General features: G+C 38.1%; 1 protein-coding gene across 4 annotated transcripts in view; it reads right to left on the bottom strand.

Annotated features, from left to right (window-relative positions):
* EXOC6B (exocyst complex component 6B) overlaps window positions 1–12987 on the bottom strand; it is a 660637-nt gene that overhangs the window by 71578 nt on the left and 576072 nt on the right.

Genomic DNA, 12987 nt, shown 5'->3' with positions numbered 1-12987 from the left:
TTTTTATGGTGTAGGTAGAAGATGCCTGGAAAATGGGAGATAGACTAGCTCTCCCTGAGGAGGCTTTCACCAAAGATTCTATAATAATATACAACCAAATCTCAGAGAGTGATTCTGTCAAGGTTATGCTCTGGGATATTGGTTTGTTCTCTAACCTCTTAGAAACAATTTCCACATTACCTGACTTCCTCTGCCAGAATCTGAACCACTTAGACAATACAAAAATGATGATGACATGAATAATAACTTTAAAAAGTGTTATCATTTTTTCATTATTAAAATTCCATGTCCCATGACAGGTATAAGTACCTACACTATCCTTATTCCTTTAATCTTCATTTTGTGTTCATATTTATCAACTAGATTGAAGCTCTTTGAAGAAGGGATCTAGGTGTGATAAATAATCATTTTATCATAAATAGCACTTAGTAGAGACACTTCAAATATAATGGTTTTATCTGGATTCGTAAAACTGTAAACTCTTCACAGGGAGAGACACTTTAGCTTAAATTTAACCCAATTTTCACTATTTTACCATGAGCCATAAACAGCATAGGTTCACTTAAAGAGTGGTGTCTGAAATTGATTCAGCTTTCTGAATATCCACAAAGTTTTCCACCAAGACATCAAACTCTGACCATTTATTGGGAACACCAAAAGTTCATTTTCACCTATAATTACACCTTGTATGGATCCTGCCTGTCTTGTTCATTGCTTAATCTCTTGTGTCTAGCAGAGTAAATGCTCGGTAAGTATTCGTAGAATAAATGAAAAAGAGTTTTACATTAACATCTAGCTAAATTATTATTCATACTGCCTACTACCAAAAAAAGACATACAGTGGCCTACAACATTAAAATATATACAATATAAGACAAAACAGAGAAAGAATAGATTAAAAAAATAGGAAAGAAAAACAGATGAACCAGAAATCTGGGTGAATTGATCACTGTCAAAGAACATTAAATGTAGTGTTACTGGCTTCCTGGTTGTCAAACAAAAAGAGAAAATACATCAAATTTCTAGTTCAACAGAATTCATCTGAAGAGGCAAACAAGGCTGGTGTGGTAGCTCAAGCCTATAATCTCAGGCTTTTGGGAGGCCAAGGTGGGAGGAGTGATTGAGCAGAGGAGTTTGAGACCAGCCTGGGCAACATAGTGAGAGCCTGTGTCTACAAAACAAATTTTAAAATTAGCCAGGCATGGTGTCATATGCCTGCAGTCCCAGCTACTCAGGAGGCTGAGGTGGGAGGATTACTTGAGCCCAGGAGTTGGAGGCTGTAGTGAGCTAGGATCATACCACTTATACTCCAGCCTGGGCAACAGAATGAGACCTTGTCCCTTTTTTTTTTTTGAGACAGAGTCTCACTCAGTCACCCAGGCTGGAGTGCAGTGGTACAATCTTGGCTCACTGCAAGCCTCCCGGGTTCACGTCATTCTCCTGCCTCACCCTTCCGAGTAGCTGGGACTATAGGCGCCCGCCACTACACCTGGCTAATTTTTTTGTATTTTTAGTAGAGACGGGGTTTCACCGTGTTAGGATGAGACCTTGTCTCTTTTTTAAAAAGAAAAGAAAAGAAAAAAAAAGGAGGTAAACAGTTTCCTGGCACTGAATTCTAGGAAAGAATTTTTTTTGCATGAATCCTTATATGTGAGATGGTAGACAAAAAATTATACAGGATTTTTGTTTTTAACTTTGTAAAAAAAATTGTAAAATGTCTTCCAAGTGGGTACTTCTAACATCAGTATCTACAAAAGTCATATGGGTGGTTTACTTTCACTATCACTACCCAATAATTTATTTGCTTCTTATGATTATTCCTGTTTTATGACAAGAAAGCTATGTCAATGGTATAGGAAAAAAATTCTCTTCTTTGGAATGGTCGGTAGACAATTACCTAATTAATAGCTGGTTGAACTGCATGAAATTGCTGTTTTTATTGAATATTGGTAGCTTCATACATATTGGTAGTTCAACTTAATATAATAGCTTTATCAAGTTGTTTAGGTTAAACATAAGGGGTAACTCAATCCTGATTTACTCATTAGAATGTAAGCTTCCTGAATGTAGTGACTTGGCTTATCTCATTTACTGTAGAAACCTTATTGTCTGGCACATGGTAATACACTTCATAGCGATTGAATAAATGAATGCTTTACCTTTGAGTTATTTCAAGAAAATCTTTCACGCAGAATGTAACACAAAGCTTAAATGACATAGTAGAGGAATCTATGATCAAGTTTCAATCATTTTTATAATTTGGGGGATGAAAACAGTCTCCAAATTCTTGTATAAGCATGGTACCAATCAAAGTCATAATGTATTGCTTGGTTGGAGCCTCTATTACATCAGACCAAATTAATCAGTACCTTTCTGATCCTGACAGTACTGTCTAGACAGGAACATATTTTTTAAATTATAATTTAATTTCATTTTTTGAGACAGGGTCTTGCTCTGTCACTCAGGCTGGAGTGCATTGGCATGACCTTGGCTCATTGCAACTTCTGCCTCATGGGCTCAAGCGATCCTCTTAGGTCATCCTCCTGAGTAGCTGGGACTACAGATGTATGCCACCAGGCCTGGCTAATTTTTGTATTTTTTTGTAGAGACAGGGTTTTGCCATGTTGCCCAGGCTGGTCTTGAACTCCTGAGCTCAAGCGATCTTCCCACCTCAGCCCCCTAAATTGCTGTGATTACAGGTGTGTGTCACTGCACCTAGCCAGACATGAGCATATTTGGCAAGAAAAGTCAGATTTCTGTAAGCAATAAATTTACTTGATTTGAAATCTATTATGATTTTTTGGAAAATTTACAGTTCCTCTTACTCATCACTTGTAAAAAAAACCTCAATTTCAATTTATTTCCTGAAGATAAAAGAAGCACAGGTCTTCATTATTTCACTTGCTTACTTTGGTTTTTGTTTGTTTGTTTATTTTTATTTTTGAGATGAGGTTTTGCTGTTGCCCAGGCTGGAGTGGAGTGGTGCGATGAAAGCTCACTGCAGCCTCTGCCCCCTGACCCTCTTACCTCAGCCTCTGGAGTAGCTGGGTTAGTTGAGTAGTTGGCTAATTTTGCGTATTTTTTATGGAGACGGGGTCTCACTATGTTGCCCAGGCTGGCCTTGAACTCGGGAGCTCACGTAATCTGCCCACCTTGGCCTTTACTTGCTTACTTTGTATTTTAATATTGGCAATGTCTCCATAGTTGCCTTTTTTTTCTTTTTGCTGTCTACTTTATTTCTTAGCATGCTTGTTCCTGATCTTGTTCTTTGAGGAACTTTTCCTACTTGGATTCCAAGCTTTTCATTATAAACTAATCTCTTAGGTTTTCTAGGCACTGTGTGTGTAAAGTGTATACAGGAATTTATGTTTAGGTAACACAATTTGTTTTCCACCACATTATAATGATCTAAAATAATATTTAACTTAAATGCCTTATCTGGAAGGAGTGGATATGACAATGGCACACATGCTGTCATATGCACGTCAACTGGGTTAGGTCTCCAGGGGTGGGAATAGATATGAACCACATCCATTCCCACTGTTATTCATGTGAAATTAAAGGTATTCATTTGCAAGATGGTTAGAACCACTAAGAGGTTAGTTAGTGGGATACATGTGGGAGTTTGAAGACAGCATTTTAATTTTTATTTTTTAAGTAGGACAAATAACATGGATAAAGTTTCAAGACATAATTTCAATAGCTCTTGAGACAACTGAGTCCCAGGCAAATATGCATTTCCCCGTATTGTAATTTTCCCTACAGAGAATGTATTGATTATAACATGCAATGACAACGATTTAGTATTTCCTTGGTTCTGCCCTTTTGTAACTTTATCCATTATGTATAATCATGAATAGGGTAACTATAACTGAAATAAATTTAAGACTTTTCATTTAATGTTTAGCATGTGTAAAACCTCACATCTGATCAACATCAACATTAGATAACTACTTTAGTTTACGCAATTTTATTACCAACAAATCTATCAGCGCTCTTGCATCTGAACCCATACTTTTCCCCCTTCTTCTCTTACAATGAATGAACAATCCTTGTCCCATCACTTGTGCACTTAATTCCACTCCTTTGTGTATACTCAAGGGCGTTATTCCTGCAATTATCCCCTTTCTCACTAAAATCATCAACTTTTTCCACTTCACTGGATTGTTCCTATCACCACATAAATGTTGCATTATCTTTCAATTATTCTACTACTGAGTAGTATTAGGGCACGGGAAAGGGAAGATGGGCATTGGAGCCATAGAAGGGGTTATAGCAACTTTTGGAAATTATACAATTTTACTTAATTGCATTTATATAAACAGGGGTAAAATTTCTGCCACTATTGCCTATGTAAACATTCTTCGCGCGTGTGTGTGTGTGCTTGGGGGCTGATGAAATATACATCCCTACTGTCTACTATTATCATAGGAGTAAAATACTGTTCCACGAAGTTTTTCTCTATTCTGAGAACAATGTTGCAAGGCAATATAATAGAAAGTCACGCCACTGCACTCCAGCCTGGGTGACAGAGTGAGACTCTGTCTCAAAAAACAAACAAACAAACAAACAAACAAAAAACAGAGTAAAAGCTTCAGTTTTGTCATCTGGAAGATTGGGTTCACATCTTGGTTCTACTATAAACTTTGTGATACTGAGTGAGTCACTTCATAGTTCTGAGCCTCAGTTTCTCAACTATACAATGGTAATGATAATACCTGCTTTACAAGTTGTGAGGAATGAATGACTAATACACATTAAGCACACTGACATAAAAATCACAGATCAGGGAGGGAGGGGAGCATGGGTTGAAAAACAACCTATTGTGTACTATGCTCACTACCTGGGTGATGGGATCATTTGTGCCCCAACCCTCAGCATCATGCAATATACCCATGTAACAAACCTATACATGCAACCCTTAATCTATAATAAAAGTTGAAAAACAAATCACAGATCATAATACTGGAAAAGAGCTTTAGAAGCAAAATGCTTCACTCACATATGGAAACTGCAGTGGATAATGGTGAACCTCAAAAAAAAATCCAATCTATAAGGAACTTGAATTTATAAGCAAAAAACAACCCCATGAAAAAGTGGGCAAAGGATATGAACACTTTTCAAAAGAAGACATACATGTGGCCAAAAAGCATATGAAAAAATGCTCAACTTCACTAATCATTTGAGGAATGCAAATCAAAACCATGAGATACCATCTCATACCAGTCACAATGGCTATTACTAGAAAGTCAAAAAATAACAGATGCTGGTGAGGTTGCAGAGAAAAGGAAATGCTTATACACTACTGGTGGGAATGTAAATTAGTTCAGCCATTGAGGAAAGCAGTTTGGTGATGTCTGAAAGAACTTAAAACAGAATTACCATTAGACCCAGCAGTCCCATTATCAGGTATATATCCAAAGGCATGAAAATCATTCTGCCATAAAGACACACACATGAAAATGTTTTTCAGAGCACTATTCACAATAGCAAAGTCATGAAATCAACCTAAATGCCCATCAATGGTAGGCTGGATAGGAAAATGTGGTACATATATGTCATGGAATACTATGCAGCCATAAAAAAGAATGAGATCATGTCCTTTGCAGCAACCTGGATGGAGCTGGAAGCCATTATCCTAAGTGAGCTAACACAAGAACAGAAAACCAAACACTGCATGTTCTCATTTTTATAAGTGGGAGCTAAACATTGAGTACATATGGACACAAAGAAGGGAACAAGAGGCACTGGGGCCTTCTCCAGGGTGGAGGGTAGGAGAAGGATGAGGACTGAAGAACTGCCTATCAGGTACTATGCTTACTACTTCGGTGAAAAAATAATCTGCACACTGAACCCCTATGACATGCAATTTACCTATACAACAAACCTGCGCACATAACCCTTGAACCTAAAATAAAAGTTAAAAGAAAAAAAGATATGTTCGGCTGGGCACAGTGGCTCACGCCTGTAATCCCAGCACTTCGGGAGGCCGAGGCAGGTGGATCACGAGGTCAGAAGATCAAGACCATCCTGGCTAACACGATGAAACCCCGTCTCTATTAAAAACAAAAACAATTAGCTGGGTGTGGTGGTGGGCACCTGTAGTCCCAGCTACTCAGGAGGCTGAGGCAGGAGAATGGTGTGAACCCAGGAGGTGGAGGTTGCAGTGAGCCGAGATCACACCACTGCACTCCAGGCTGGGCGACAAAGCAAGACTCTGTTTCAAAAAAAAAAAAAAAAATATATATATATATATATATATATATATATGTTCAAGTCTTAATCTCCAGTACTTAGGAATGTGACCTTATTTGGAATAAGGGTCTTTGAAATCATCCTGGATTAACTGGGTAGACCCCTGAACCCAATGATGGGTATCCTTAAAAGCAGCAGAAGAGTAGAAGACACGAGGAGAAGACAGAGGTGGAGACTGGAGTTATGTAAGTCATAAGCCAAGGAATTCTAAAAACCATTAGAAGCTGGAAGAGACAAGGAAAGAGTCTCCCTTAGAGCCTTCAGAAGGACCACGGCTCTGCCAATGCCTTGATTTCAGATTTCTGGCCTCCAGACCTGTGAGGGAATAAATTTCTTTTGTTTTAAGCCACCAAGTTTATAGTAATTTTGTTACAATAGCCATAGGAAACTAATACAGATTTTGCTAACTACAACATAAGTGCTGTTGTACTAAATACCTAAACATGTAGACATGGCTATGGAATTGGGGAATGTGCAGAGGTTGGTAAACTTTTGAGGCAAATGACAGAAAAAGCCTAGATTGAAGATATTCTTGGTAGGAATATATACAAACATTAAACGCAATTCAGGGCCAGGCGTGGTGGCTCACACCTATAATCCTAGCACTTTGGCAGAAAACTCGGCTGAATTATGTACAGTTGAGTAGAATGTAGAGCTTGTAAGCAATGAATTTGTATACCAAGCTGAGATTTCCAAGCAAAATGTTGAAGATGCAGCCTGATTTTGCCTCACTATTTATGGTAAAATGTGATAGAAAAGAGATAAATTGAAAAAGGAAATCTTAGGCAGAAAGAAACCAACACTTAATGATTTGGAGGGTTCTTGGCATATACAGATTGCAAAGGATGCCAAAATTAGGAAACTTACACTTAAGGAAAGTATGTTGTGGATATCAAGCCAAGGGTGTGGCTGGACAACCTTTTGCTGAAGAGACTCGGCATGTGACTCATTGATCCACTCAACCATCTCAGCAGAAGCCAGAAACAGATGGGGTTATCCGGTAAAGATCTATGCAGGACTCTTCTGTCTAGTGGCATGGATCCCTGTGACATACACAGGACACCTACAAGGTTTTAAAGAATGCTGTATCAGCAGAAATACTGCCAGCTTAGAATAAAGGGAACAGAGACAAGACAAAGTGAAGGATTGCTGTTGGGCTTAACAAAATTCTATAAACAGAAAAATGGGCTGATAAAGCTACTTAGCTGCAAATATATACTACCCTTTAAGAAAAGGAAAGGATGACTTCTAGGTCAGAGCCATGAGTGCAGAAGTAGGCACTGATGAAGCCACCACAGGCCTGGAAGGCAGCGCCAAGAGCCATAGATAATTAGTTCCAGGCCTTGAAATCTAATGTAAATTGCCTTGCTGGATTCAAACTTGCTTGGAACTGGTGGCTCCTTTATTCTCTCAGTTTCCCCCTTTTGGAATGAAAATGTCTATTGTATCCCTATCCCACCACTGTATTTTGGAAACAGATCATTTCTTTTCTAAGTTCATAGTTCCACAGGTAGAGGAGAATTTTGCCCCAGGGTGCATCATACCCAGAGGGCCACCCATATCTAATGTAGATGATTTAGGTGATGAAATGTGGGACTTTTGAGCTGATGATATTTAGATGAGACTTTAGATTTACAGTTAATGCAATAATGGATTGAGGCTTCTGAGGATGTGGGGAAAGGCTGAATGTGTTTTGCATGTGGAATAAATGTTAATTTTTGAGAGCCAGAGGATAAACTACAGTTGGTTGGATGGTGATACCAAAAAAGATTTGTCCAAGTCGTAACCTCAGGTATCTGTGAATGTGAGCTTATTTGGAAACAGGATCTTTGCAGATGTAATTCAGTCAAGGATCTCAAGGTGAGACCATTCTGCATCAACTGGGTAGGCCCTAATTGAATGACAAAAGTCCTTAAAAGAGAAAGAACAGAAGACATGAGGAAAAGAGATCATATAAAGACTGAGGGAGAGATTGGAGTAATACAAAGCCACAAACCAGGGAGCTCCTGGGGCCACCAGAAGCTGAAGGCAAGGAAGGATTCTCCCTTAGAGGATTTGGAGGGAGCACAGCCTTTCTGATATCTTGACTGTGGCCTCCAGAACTGTTAGAAATAAAATTCTTGCTTTAAGCCATGAAGTTTATGGGTAATTTGTTATGGCAGCCACAGGAAAGTAATATCGCAATGAAGACACTATCAAATCATTTCGCAGATAGGGTGACTAAAGTTTAGAAAACTTAAGTGAGTTCAGTTCATAGAAAAAGCATGAAATAGTTGATCTTTGCAATTGCTGCTTCAGGGTAGAATGAAAAGTAACTGGAATGGGAATTAGATTAGGGTTCTAGCTCTGGCTTTAGCTGTGTGACTGGGCAGATCACAAATTCTCTGGACATTAGTTGCTAGTTCTGTAAAACTGAGAGTAGAGGTAGTGAGTACAGGTTAAGTATAGTTTAAAACTGACTGATCATCTGAATCGTGTTGGAGATTTACTTACAACTATAGATTCTCAGCCCTCATCACACTACCCCTACTCCCAACCTGCTAAATGCAACCTGAGAAGTCAGCTCTGAAATCTATCTATTTTTAAAAAGCTAAAAGGTAATTCAAGATTAACCAAGTTTGGGAATCATGGAGCTAGATGATTACTGAATCCCTGCTAGTGCTAAATTTTATATTTGGGATTAGAGACATATTATCATAATTTCAGCACTTAAATATTTGCATGGATTGAGCTGTGTATATGTATGAACACAAGGAGGCTGAATGTAAAAGCAGGTGTCTGGAATCTATTTATTCCAGGTTCCAGGGGCATGGAATTTGGGCCTAAAGTAAACCTCAATATCCTTTGCTCTGCATAAGCAGTCACTGTCCCTAGGCTACTCCCTCATGCCCCATCTCATCATGTTCTGGGAACAAAATGACTATGCAAAGTGTTTTCTCTCCACAAAGACAATGCACATATGTGACATGACACAGGCCAGGTGAAACAGGTATCGTTCAAAGTGTTTGAGTACAAACCAGTCCTAACATTGATTTGCCACATCTGAGAATAATATTCACAAAATCTTTTCCACCTTTTAGAAGTCACGGAGCTTAAAAAAAAAAACCCATATCTTTGTTTCTTAGCAAAGGATCTGTTTGACTAAATAAGTTAAAACAACAACAACTCATGCTTAGGTTATCTTCTTGGCTCTCAGATTAACCTTTTTCTTCCTGGAATTTAATCTCAAACAGACAATATTAGTATTGGATAAACTACATTTGTCTTAGAGCCTAAATTTAATCATTAAAATTAATTGATCCTCAGTAAGCCCAACCTTAGCAGAAGGAAAAACCACTATTAATCTTTGGTCATTAAATCAATACTGAAGGCAATGTATTATTCTAATGTTTACCGCTAGCTTAATGCAGTGTGTTAACAAGGCCTGTTAACACATAAAGCTTGAATTACATGTCTGTCAGCTACCAGAATATCCTTATGGAGATAGGATTTGTGAATTCTGCAGAATTAGTATGACTTAGAAAGATCAATGAAACACTGATGCCTTCCTATTCTGAGGAAGATCAAAGCAGGAGTTATTTTTTTCTGTTCATTTCAAACCACCCAATTTCCCAGGGCTGGGCTAGTCAACCATAGCTGACATAGCCACAGGATAGTACGAGGTTGATGGGAGGGGGTCACATGGTCCCAGACAGTTTTCTAGTTCCTACAACTCCAGTCTCTTTGAAGAGTTGGAGTTAAATGGGCACAGAAATATCTCAATCAAGTGGCTAGGACTCTTCCCACGATTCTGTTTTAAGTCCTGCAAAAAGGGCATTCTCTGGGAACTTCCATCCTGAAATTTTTAGGAGGAAATTGGCTTACTCACTAAATTTCATAGTCTTTTAAGTAATTTAAGGCTAAAAGCCTATATATAATTAGATTATTACACATTCTTTAAAGCTAAATGGTCCACCAATCTCGCAATTATTTCTTTTTAAACTCTCAGACAGTCTGACAGAGGCAGCAAGAAAATAGTGTTGTCTTTATGTAAAGTCAAGCATGAACAGCACCAAAGCATTTCTTATCTCTTTCATTAGGCTGTGAGCTCCCTAACGACAGGGTTTATGTTTGTTTTATCTTGATGTTCTCAGCACTTACGCCAGGGCTCAACATGGAATAGATGCTCTATGAATGCTTGTATTTTTATTTTTATCTTTTTTTTTTTTTTTTTTTGAGACAGGGTGTTACTCTGCCATCCAGGCTGGAATGAAGTGGCACAATCATGGCTCACTGCAGCATTGACCTTGGGGGCTCAAGCAGTCCTCTCACCTTAGCCTCCTGAGTAGCTGGGACACAGGCATGAACCACCACTCCTGGCTAATTTTTTAAATTTTTTCTTTTGTAGAGATAAGGGTCTCCCTATGTTACCCAGGCTGGTCTCAAACTCCTGGGCTCAAGTGATCCTCCTGCCTTAGCCACTCAAAGTGCTGGGATTACAGGCATGAGCCACCACACCAGGCCCTAAGAATGCTTTTAGAATAAATAAATGAGTGAATAATTATAATAATAATAAAAGGTTTAAGAAGGCCCAAATACATACAAAGATAGTAATTATTCCATGAAGAATTTTAAACTTGGCATTTCTTGTCATTGTAGCTGTTACTGCTTCCTAACCACCCCCTGCTAACATTAATTTCAAAATTTTCAAACATACAGATAGTTGAAAGAATTTCACAGTGAACATCCATACACTCACCATCTAAATCTACAATTTGCATTTTACTATATTTGTTTTATCATATATATACTCATCAACTATTCTTTGACACATTTTGAAGTAAGTTGTACACAATTTTATCATGATACAGAGTTCAATACTTGCTTACAGTTCTACTTTTTATTTTGAGGTAAAATTTATGTATGATGAAATGCACAAATCTTAGGTGTACAGTTTAGGTGTGTTCTGACAAATGCATACACTGATATAACCCAAACTCCTACTAAGGTAGAATATTTTCATCACCCAGTACCACCTCTCAGACGCAATCACTACTTTGATTTTTTTCCCGCCTAGATTAGTTTTGTTTGATCTATGAATTATAGATTGTCACCTGTAAAATTTCACATAAACAAGAGCATACAGTATGTTCTCTTTTGCATATTTCTTTCATTCAGTATGTTTTAGAAATGTGTCCGTGTTGTTGTGTGTATCAGTAGTTATTTCTTTTTTATTGAAGAATAGTATTCAATTGTATGTATATACTACAATTTGTTTATCCATTCTCCTATTCATGAACTCTTGGGATCTTTCATCTTCTTTAAATTACTAATGCAGTTGCTATGAACATTCTTTTACAAGTCTTTTTGTGGACATGTGCTTTCATCTTGGATAAACAACTATGATTGCATTTGCTGGGTTATAAGGTAAGTACCTGTTTACTTTCATAAGAAACTGCCAAACCATTTTCCATAGTAGTTATACCATTTTATATGCCTACCAACAATGTATGAGAGCTCTAACTGGGTTGCTATAATTAGCCAATTTTTTACTGAATAATTTAGCTGCAGCTAGTATCACCCTAGCATGCCATGCTGGATTTTTTGCTTTGAAAGTGTAGCAGTGCGGCCAGGCACAGTGGCTCACGCTGGTAATCCCAGCACTTTGGGAAGCTGAGGCAGACACATAGCTTGAACTCAAGAGTTCAAGACCAGTCTGGGCAACATGGAGAAACCCTGTCTCTACAAAAAAATACAAAAATTAGCCAGGTGTGGTGGTACACAGCTGTAGTCCCAGCTACTCAGGAGGCTGAGGTGCAAGGATGACTTGAGCCCAGAAGGTCAAGGCTGCAGTGAGCTGTGATCGCGCCACTGTACTAAAACTTGGGTGACATAGTGAGACTCTGTTGAAAGAAAGAAAAGAGAGAAAGAGACAGAGAGAGAGAGAAAGGAAGAGAGAAAGAAAGAAAATGTAGCAGTGATTGAGCTCCCTCTTCATGTTTATATATAATAAGGTTTATATATGATAATAAGCAGTCACTAGTCAATTTAATTATATATTATAGAAATGTAGCTATATGAAGGGAAATTGAACTATGTGTATATCTTAGGAGAATGCTATGGTCCACGGAGACTGTTGAACTTCCAGCGATATCACAGGGTGAGGTGAGGTTGATGAGGGTATTAAGAAAATACATAACCTACTTCTAAAAATCCATTCTTTGTATCCAGCCTATAGGATAACAGAAGTCGTATCCAGTTTTGATTGTGCGAGGCAACAATTATGAGCAGAGTGTCATTAGCAAAACCTCGGTGAAGTTGTAAGAAACTGATTTAAAATATGTCACCACACAGATCAAGTTCAAAGATTCCCTTTTCCTGCCCCATGGCCAATAATCTAGACAGGATTTCAAACACCCTGAAAGTGTAATGGAAAAGAATATCATATAAAACACAGGCTCCAGAAGACTCCGGCAAGGGGAGTTGGGGAGTAAAAATGAGCCATCCAGATCATTTGATAAGAGAACAGAGAAGATTTTGGCAATTTCCTTGTAATAGCTGCAATTCTTGGTAACTTAATTCTTGAAGGGATGGTATGGGGAAGATATTCCCACATGCAAGAGGGGATTCCAACTGAATTCCTATTAAAGAGACTATCCACCAAAACCAAGGTCTTATTTTCTATCTGGTGATAATCTACAGAATTTCTTTTCTCTAAACCATTGATTTAGAAATATGAAAGTTACTAAATTT

Source organism: Pongo abelii, chromosome 12, assembly GCF_028885655.2.
Source record: "Pongo abelii isolate AG06213 chromosome 12, NHGRI_mPonAbe1-v2.0_pri, whole genome shotgun sequence".
NCBI lineage: Eukaryota > Metazoa > Chordata > Mammalia > Primates > Hominidae > Pongo > Pongo abelii.
The sequence above is the reverse complement of the archived record's forward strand: the minus strand, read 5'-3'. Positions and strand labels throughout refer to the sequence as shown.